The sequence below is a fragment of the Cenococcum geophilum genome (genome assembly GCF_001692895.1).
Source record: "Cenococcum geophilum 1.58 unplaced genomic scaffold K441scaffold_54, whole genome shotgun sequence".
Taxonomy (NCBI): Eukaryota; Fungi; Ascomycota; class Dothideomycetes; order Gloniales; family Gloniaceae; genus Cenococcum; species Cenococcum geophilum.
Window position 1 is genome coordinate 842,179 of NW_027137612.1, and position 9,783 is coordinate 851,961.

Genomic DNA, 9,783 nt, shown 5'->3' on the forward strand with positions numbered 1-9,783 from the left:
CACTACCAAAAACCTAACATTATAAGAAATACGGTAAAAAGGAGGCCTGGAAGAACTCCTTATAAGAAGGCTGGGCGCTAAGACGCTAAAACCTAACCTCTTAAATTCTTTAAAAATCGTTAAACCCCTATACCAGCCTTCCAGTTATAGGACAACCGTGCTTCTAAACCCGAGATAACTATATAATCCAGTTAAAAACTACCATAACAGTAAAGAAACTAACTCCTTAACGTTTACGCCGAAGACCCAGAAGACCGGTTTTATACTAATTAAGACCTTAACCCTTACAACTAGCACGGTTCCACCGCTTCCTTAATACCTTCCTTTACTCCTATATAGTTAAGGACATTAGCGAAGACAACACCTATATTTTTACAGAAGACTTTAAGGATCAAGACTTTAACCCTAGCACTATACCCGTCTACTCCAGTGATTTAGATAACTCTTTAATATCTAACAGTATACTTTCTGTAGCCAGTTTAAATAAACTCTTCGGCCTTAAGGTTCAAACTCCTCCTTAATCACCTTCTAAGACCTCTACTATATCCATCCTACTAGATACGCTAGAGGATTCCGAAACTACATACGAATCTATTAAATTTAAAGGGTTAGAAACACTAAACCCCTCTAGCTCTACCACTAAGGACTCCAACCCTCTACCTAAAGCTTTAGCGGAACCACCTAAACCTCCCAAACCTACTGTCGCTTACACCTTACCTCTACCTTTACTATTACCTTTACCTGTCTCCCCCAAATATCCTAAACCTCCTCCTAGGCCTTAACGACTAAACCTATCCCTAATAAGCCTAAAAGACCTCTACCAGTCTTACCAAAGACACCTACAGTTAAGGTAAAGATAAATTTCACTGCTAAAAAAGGGACTAGAGGGCTAGATAAGATAAAGAAGCTGGAATCTACTACAGGATGGATAGAGTTCATTAAACAGATACGCCTCTACTTATTAATAAATGGGTATAGGGACCTACTTAAACGGAACGCAAAAAGACCAGAATAAGGGGCCCTATTGGAGACAGCATATAAAACTAAGTTAGACACCTAGCTTAATAAATAGGAATAAGCATATAGTATCATCCGAAGCAGACTCGGTTATAACGCCATAAGGGAAGTTAAAGAAATTAAAAATATAGATGAAATCCTTACTAAGCTATAAAAACGCTTTCGTCTGATAGGAAGTGCAGTCTACTAATATCTTGAAAGACGGTACCAGGAAGTTACCCTAGATACCTGTAAGGGGGTGATAAGCTATATGGAAAAGCTATGAGAAGCACAAACAGAGATTATGGAGCTTAACCCCGACTGCATAATTAGTAAAATCTCCCTAGTTAACAAATTCCTGACGGGACTCGGCCTGGACTATAACATGTTCCTAACCTCCTTCTACTAAAAATACTCCCTTCTACTAGAACGAAATGAAAAGAATAAGATTATAAAAGCAGCTGTAATATTTGATAAAGCTGTATAAGCGGCAGAAAGGGAAGAACAGAATATAAGAGGACGGGAAGACAATAAGACTGCCCTACTAGCAATCCCTTAAAATACCTAAAATATAAAAAGTTACACATACTGCCATAAGCTCTATTATATAAAGGATGAGTGTTAGAGACTACACCCAAACTTTAAAAGAAAATACTATAAGGAAAAGTATTAGGAAAGGAAAAGGAAACGAAGTAACTCCTATAATAAGGAGAATAAGAGACCTAAGGGTAGAAACGATAAACTTATAGAAGAAAACAAAAACGAACTAATAGTAGGTCTAAGCTACGCCATATTAGATAGCATAGAAGCCGTTTACCTTATAGCAGCCGATATAGATATAAATCTCATAGTAACCTTCTTCCTCAACTCCGGCTGCTCCTACTACTCCAGCTGCCAAAAAGAAGACTTTATGGAACTATGAAGCTATGCCGGTAGACCACTAAGGGGCTTTATAGGAGCGCGGGCAATACCAGAAGCGATTGGGACAATAAAACTATCCTGCCTTGTTGATAATAAAAACGTAGACCTCTACCTACACGATACTCTCTACGTCCCAGAAGGGGGTGTTAATCTAATCTCTATATCAAAGCTGCGGGCAAAAGGAGCAAAAATAGGTTTTAATGATAACGATATAATCATTACCATAAAGAAAACAAAATTCAAAGCATCCTTACTCCATAGCCTATACGCATTTAATATCTAATAATTAGAACCACCCCTAGGACTAACCGCCTATATAATTACTACCGCATGGCATAAAATCTAGCACGAAAGAATAGGCCACCTAGGGGAGCAAAATCTACAAAGACTTAAAACAATGTCAACCGGAATGGACCCCCCTCTAAATAACTGCGTATGTATCCCATGCGTCTAAGGACAAATGAAAGAAAAACTATATAAAAGGAAGTTTAAACTAGGAACTTACCCACTTGAATTTATCCACACTAATATCGCTGGCCCTTTTCCCGTTATAGGCTACGACTAAAGCTAATACTGGGTTACGTTTCTTAATAACTATACGCAAATAGCCGAAGCTTACCCCATTACTAAGAAAAGTAAGTTCTTCCGCTGTTTCTAATGTTTTATAGAAAAGTACTCCCGACCGGAATACTGTTGTTGACGCGTTAGACTTAACTAGGGAGGAGAAAACCGTTTAGATGAATTCCATATCTTCTGCGCAGACAGAGGAATTAATGTTAAAGTTATAGCTATAGAGCAGCACTAATAGAATGGAGCCGCTGAACGCTTAAACAGAATCCTTATAGATAAACTCTACCCTACGCTGCTAAAAGCAAATCTATATAAGAAATAGTGGCTAGAAATACTTATCTCTGTCGTAAAAATCCGTAACCGTAGCCCTAGCGCTTGTATTGGTAAAATACCTTATAAAGCCTGGTACGGTAAGGAGCCAGACTTATCCTTTATCCGAGTACTAGGATGTAACTGCTTAGTACTAAAACCCGAAAAGAAACGGCGAAAACTTGCTGATATAAAAACAATGCCGTGCAAACTCCTTAGCTTTAAAGGAAGTTAGAACTACCGTGTCCTAACCGAAAATGGCACAATTACTCGCTTTATAAATGTTATATTTATAGAAAACAGACCTTATCTAGGCGCCCTAAGTACTGAAGGGGAGACATAAAAACGGTTAAATAAGCGACTAGCTGAAGACCCTATAGGTCCCAGCAGGGCTCCCAAACGACTAAGAGTGTCTTACGTGGAAGATTTATACCCTACTAGTAGGGAAGATGGAAATCTAGTAGATAATAAGTTACTAGCCTGGCTATGGAACCTTAAATCCTCCGAAACCTTTAAAGGGGAAAACACTAGCGAGACATCACCTGAAAGGGAGACATTACCCGAAAGGGAGGGCGGCGTAAGCCCCTTAAATGGCAATAAAATGCTGGAAAGAAATAACGAAATGGACCTATAAAATACGGGTGAATTGTTAAACTAAACCAACACCGACCCTAATAGTAGGGAACCACCGTCCGAAACAGAGAATGTATACTTAGTACCTGGCAAGACACTTTAAAGCTACCCTAAGCTATGAATATCGACAAGAGCAACCAAAGGCCAATACTTAGAGGACTTAATAAGGAGGTATATGTTCGTCGTAGCGCTCCTAGGAGCGGCAAAAGCCGTAACGGAACCTTTTAAACTAAAAATACTGCTATAAGCTAGGGCTAATATATCTTAGAAATAATGGCTTGTAGCCATAAAGGACGAACATAAGTCCCTACTTGACAATATTACGTGGATCCTAGTCAACCCCCCTCTAAATAGATGGGTCTTATAAGGGAAATAGGTCTACAAACTTAAAAGAGGACTAAATGGTGAAATACTATGGTATAAAGCCCGCTGGGTTGTACGCGGATTTAAACAACAAGAAGGCGTTGACTACAACAAGATATTTATATTAGTAGTTAAACCAATAAGCTATAAGATGATCTTCGCTATTGCCGCTGCCCTTAACCTTGAAATTGAATAAATGGACGTTAAGACAGCCTTTCTGTATGGAGTAATTAACGAAGAAATATATGTTAAGTAACTAATGGGGCTAGAAGATGGGATAAAAAGAGTCTACCGACTAAATAAGGCACTCTACGGACTTAAACAATTACTATAAATCTAGTATTGTACTCTTGCCCTTTTCCTAAAAGGCCTAAGCTTCTTACCCCTCTTATCTGACCTCGGCGTATTCGTAAAAGGTTATATTTACCTAGCAGTCTATGTGGACGACCTACTGATAGTAGGCCCTAATAAAAGCGAAATATAAAAGATTAAAGACGCCCTTAGTAAACGCTTCTAGATAACCAACCTAGGGCCTTGCACCTACTACCTAGGAATATTAGTACGCAGAGACCGACTAACCCGCTCCCTTCGGCTTCACTAAAAGGGGTATATTAAAAAAGTACTACGAGAATTTAGTATGTGGGAGTGTAAACTAGTTGTAACCCCTATGGATACTAATAAACTGGAACCCTCTAAGAAAGGCTTTACAGCTATAGAAATGGACCAGAACTGGTACGCTAGGGCAATTAGGTCATTAATGTACGCTATACTAGGGACTAGACTAGATATTACATACGCGGTGTCAGTCTGCAGCCGCTACATAACTAACCCGGGAGAACCCTATATTAAAGCCGTAAAACGAATTTTCTAATACCTTTGAGGTACTATTAACCTAGAACTAAACTTCTCTGGTCCCTTAGAAGAACTAGTTAGATATACCAACTTAGACTAGGCGGGAGACATTGCGACTAGACGCTCTACCGCAGGCTACGTCTTTAATATTGGAAGCGGAGCAATTAGCTAGTCATTAAAAAGGCAACTAGTCGTGGCATTATCCTCCTGCGAGGTAGAATACATGGGAGAAACACAAGCCACTAAGGAAGCCATTTGGCTTAGGAACCTTCTAGCGGAGCTACTTAAGTTAGAAGAGCTAATAGCGACTATCATCTACGGAGACAACTAAGGCGCTATAGCCCTAGCTAAGAACCCCTAGTTCTACTCTAGAACAAAGCATATTGCGATTTAACACTACTACGTGCGGGAAAGACAGGCCGAAGGAGACGTGGACCTATAATACATCCCCACTGAAAAATAGGTGGCAGATGGGCTCACCAAAGCCCTACCAAAAGACAAATTCGTCGATTTTAGGAACGCGTTAGGGTTAAGGACGCACGAATCTTGAGAAGTTGTACGGACGAATAATAACGGTTAAGAAAAGGATGTAGGACCGGATCTATTTTGTAACTTCATAAAGGCACTCTTTCCCCTTTTTTCTAAGAGTTTTTTAAGGTTTAATGAGGCCTAAAGGAAGTCTTATTGTTTATCTAAATCCGCATAAGGATTAAGTGGGAGCTATATTTACGCCGCTAGTTTAAGCGGGAGCTATTGACCTACCCCAATCAGTTCAAGTGGGAGTGTTGAGATTTGTTAAGAATCGACCTTCTGGTGTCGTAGGGAGGCTAGGTACCCAGCCTCCCCAATATTGTATTATATAGCCACTAGCTCTCTAAGATTGGAGGCAGATAATATGAATCACTTTTCAACAAGTATCTAAGCAAAGTCACCGCCTAAGATAGTAGGGAGTCCGCTAAAGGTAGAGTTATTAAAATGGATGTCCGTAAGCATACGGTGTACGGCTTTATAGCAGTAGCGGTGCTATATTAATACCTTATCCTAGATAAGCAGAGAAGTACGGCGTAAAAGCTTAGCTAGATTTAAGCTTTTGGAGATATTACAAGTAGACTCTTTATATAGATTAAGAGGTATCTAAAAACGGGAGTGGGCAGTACAGCCGCCGGGCAGTAAAAGGGCCGTAATGCTAGAAGAAGCTATATAAAGAATAATCTTACCACATAAGCGGTAGTAGTGGTAGAGGTAGTAATAGAGAAACGTTTTACTAGTATTTATAGGGCCCTAGAGGAAAAAGCGGGCTGTTTACGGATCCGTATTTATAGCGGTAATAATAGTATTAAAGCATGCTACCTAATCGGCATTTAGCTGCTAGCGTAGCTTAGTAAACTAGCGACCTTCCTCTATAGGGTTATATTGCAGTAGCTCCGCTACAAGAAGCGGGTTACTTCCCTTAGCAATAACGGCTCACTAGTGCTGAAACTGGGGTAGGCTATAGTCTATAAGTGTCTTTTGGTGATCCGCAAGCATCTAATAGATAAGGTATAGGCCGTAATTAAGATAGGCGTTATTGTCCTTACCGACTATAGGAGGAGCATTAGGTTAGCGGGCTAGAAAGCGAGGCAGATTATTATAGATAAACTGTTTAAAGCGGTCCTATAAAGCAACTGGCTCCGTAATAGGGCCGTAAACTAAAGCGGTTATAAATAAGGAGCGTAGCTAGGCGCTAATAGTAAAAACGGCGGCCTCTGTAAAGTAATTAATCCACTTATAATTATCCTTTAGTAGCCCTAGAGCCACGTAGGCGGCCTAGAAGGTTAGATAAACTATACTAGTAATAGTATAAAGGTCTTTAAAGGAGGTAGGGCCGGGAACGGATATTAGCAGTAGCCGTAAGTAGAACCTCTTACCTATAGTAAGGCTGCAGTAATATATACGGCCTATTGCGGTACCTTACTAGCGAAGACGCCACTCCTAGTGCTTTAGATAAAAGATATACCGCTTAGAGAAGTCTTAATATAAACAGTTACGGCCATCCTTATACTCCGCGTTATACTTAAAGAAGGCCATTAATATAGAGTAGGAGAGCTTAAGGCGCTACTAGATCTCCTCTATAGACTAGTCTGGCTAAAAGTATACAGGCTGCTCGCCTAGAAGGTATACCGTAAGCTAGATTATAGGGGGAGACTCCTTATAAACAGGAAACTTAAATAGCCGCTAAATAGCCTCGGAGGGGCTAATATAACGGCCCTATAAATACTAGCTTACCTTATTACCGTCCATAAGTTATAAGGTAGTGCGGTTGTTCCCCTTATATATATACTTATAGATATACTTAATAGACTTTATAGAGGCGCAGATCTTAATATTTATATAGGCACGGTACTTTACGGTTAGATATAGGCTATATAGAACAATCTAGCGGTTATCTATTTTAAATGTAGCTCTAAAAGGCCCCGGTAAGCGGATAGACCATATCCGCCTATTATTATAACAGTAGTATTCTAGATAGCCGTTCTTATACATAACAGTAGTAGGGTTAAAAGGCTTAGGGTACTACTTTAAGTAGGTTAGCGAAAGACCTAGCCCTAGCAAAACTATATAGGGAGCTCGCGGATTCTAGGAGCCGCAAGGGCCATAAACTATTATTAACTTTATAATCTTAGTAAGACAACCGGTAGAATCGTCCTTCGGCTACGGAAGCTCCGTGGATATAAAACGGTCAATAACAGCTAGGTCTAGCAGCCTATCGCGGTTATATAGATATAGGAAGAGTAGTAGGTACTAATAGGGCAGGCCCCGTTTCTAGTACTTAATAGTCTAAACGCAGCCGCGGTACTAGCTGAAGATCTACTTCCGTTTTAGGTTGTGCAGGAGGTAGGTAACTTTTATATAGAAGACGCGCGTAACTAGATCGGGCCTATCTATAGCGGTTTACCCAGGCGGTAGCTTATGGGTAATCTTATCCCACCTAGGGTTAGCAGTAAACGTAAGAAATATACTTAGATGGCTGTATTTATAGACAATAGCTATTAAATCCTAATAGCACTGCCCGATAAAGTAAGCTCCGCTAAAGAAACTTAATAAAAGGACTACGCGGTGGCCTAATAATTAAGGGTCTAGATTAGCGTAGGTAAGAGTATCCGTAACGCTATTATATAGCTCTATACGGAGATTAGGTTAATAGAAACGGATCTAGTTAAGCTTATTCTAATTGTATAGCGCCTATATATCTACAACGTACTGCTAAAATAGCTAGTAGTAGGCAAAAGGGACCAACTTAGAGTTATTATAGACGTGTAGGTAGAACTAAAAGTACACCTACTGCGTTAAACGGTTTCACTATCAGGCTTAATTAGAGTCGCGTAGCTAGAGACCCTAGTGCCAGCCAGTATTACCGCGAGGGAAGAGCAGTATGTAGTAGAGCGGCATGTATACGGCATGCGTTAAGTTAATACGGCAGTAACGCGGCTGCTTATTAGGCACATAACGCTCTATAAGCATAATATTGCGGAAGCTAGTATTATTGTACTTATCTAGTATAATAACGGCCACCTCGTTACTTATTAGGAGGTTCTTACGGCGCTAATTAGCACTAGCCTCTAAGATAAGCCGCATCTATAGGTTTAAGATAATTTATAATAGGGCCGTTACGGGCTAAGCCTAAAGCCGTTCCCTTATAGTTTAATAAAGGGCGATAAAAGGGTTCCGTACCTTAGATAGCATAACAGTAAGGTATTGTAGAATAGTTATATCTAGCTAGATATTAGGACGGGCCCATAGCCGGATATCTATGGCATAACTAGGGTTATAAAAGTATAGCTAGGCATACTGCGGAGTAATATCGGTAGGAGGCTCTAACGGGCCCTATAGATAGTAAAGTTTACTATATATCTAGAAGCAATTTAGGCCGCCCCGGGCTATACTATGGTTAGTAACAGTATAGTTTACGGATGTAAAAGCTAATGCTACATTATATAAGCGGAGCCGCTCTCTAAACTGCCTAGTAGAAGTACTACGGGACTCTAAAAGGTCGCGTAGATATTTTAGCAAAGGCTAGAATAGAGGGAGGTCTATATTACCGTGCTTATAGCAGGCTTTAAACTATAGATTGCTGGGCTATAATATACTAATACGTTTATTAATCTAATATAGGGCCGCGTAAAAGTTATAGGCAACGTCTATAGGACTAAGATTAAGCTGCTCCGTAATAGGGCGGACTATAGTAGGACCATAATCTAGCTGCTCCGCGATAGGGCGGACCGTAGTAGGTTGCGGCTGGATTGATATAGGCGGTCGCGGCTAGATCAATATGGGTAGTATAAGGGGAGAAGCAGCGGCGGAAGCAGTAGCAGCTGTAGTTTGGTTTATAGGCTGCGGAAGGTCCGCTAAAGGTCGTTAAGACCGTCTATTTCTTTTCTCCTATATAAAGTTAGAAAGGTAGTAGGTTAGAAGAGTAAATAAAGGATTAACCTTATAAGATTTACAGGTCTTATACGGAGCTCCAAGACAGTTCGTTGTAAAGTTAGCAAAAGAGTAATACTGCTTACAGGCAGTACAAAATAAACGATTAGAAGGCATTTAGGCAATAGGTAGGGAGTAGTATTTAAGCAGTAAGGGTAGAATTTTGCAAAGCTTTTATAAAGTATTGTGCAGAGTTTTTACTAAGCTTCGTGCAGAGCTCCGTATAGAGCTCCATACACCCCCCGTAAAAAAATTTCCGTAGAGCTCTAAAGCTTTACATTAGCATAGTATCACTTAGCCTTTAGATATATAGACAAAAGTAGTGCCATTTTAAAGCGCTTTATAAATTCTATAAGTCTATATAAATAGAAATATTATTTACCTACTATTGGGGGGTGCATTGCAAGTGTAAGTATTAAGGTCGCTCGGTCGCGAATTGATGGGGTAGCACGTCCCTCATCAGGTGACCAGTTTTTTTCTAGACCAATTGGAAACTCAGGTTAGAAAGTAATTCAGTACATATAAGACGAGAAATAAGCAAATTTTCCAAGGAAAATTTCTGAAATTGCCGACTTATAGCCGGCAATTTGCAGTTCCTTGGAAAAGTTCACTTATTTCTCGCGCCTGCGGCGGGCTTTTGTCCTTTAGGGACGAAGTCCTTTTAGAAATAAAGTCCTT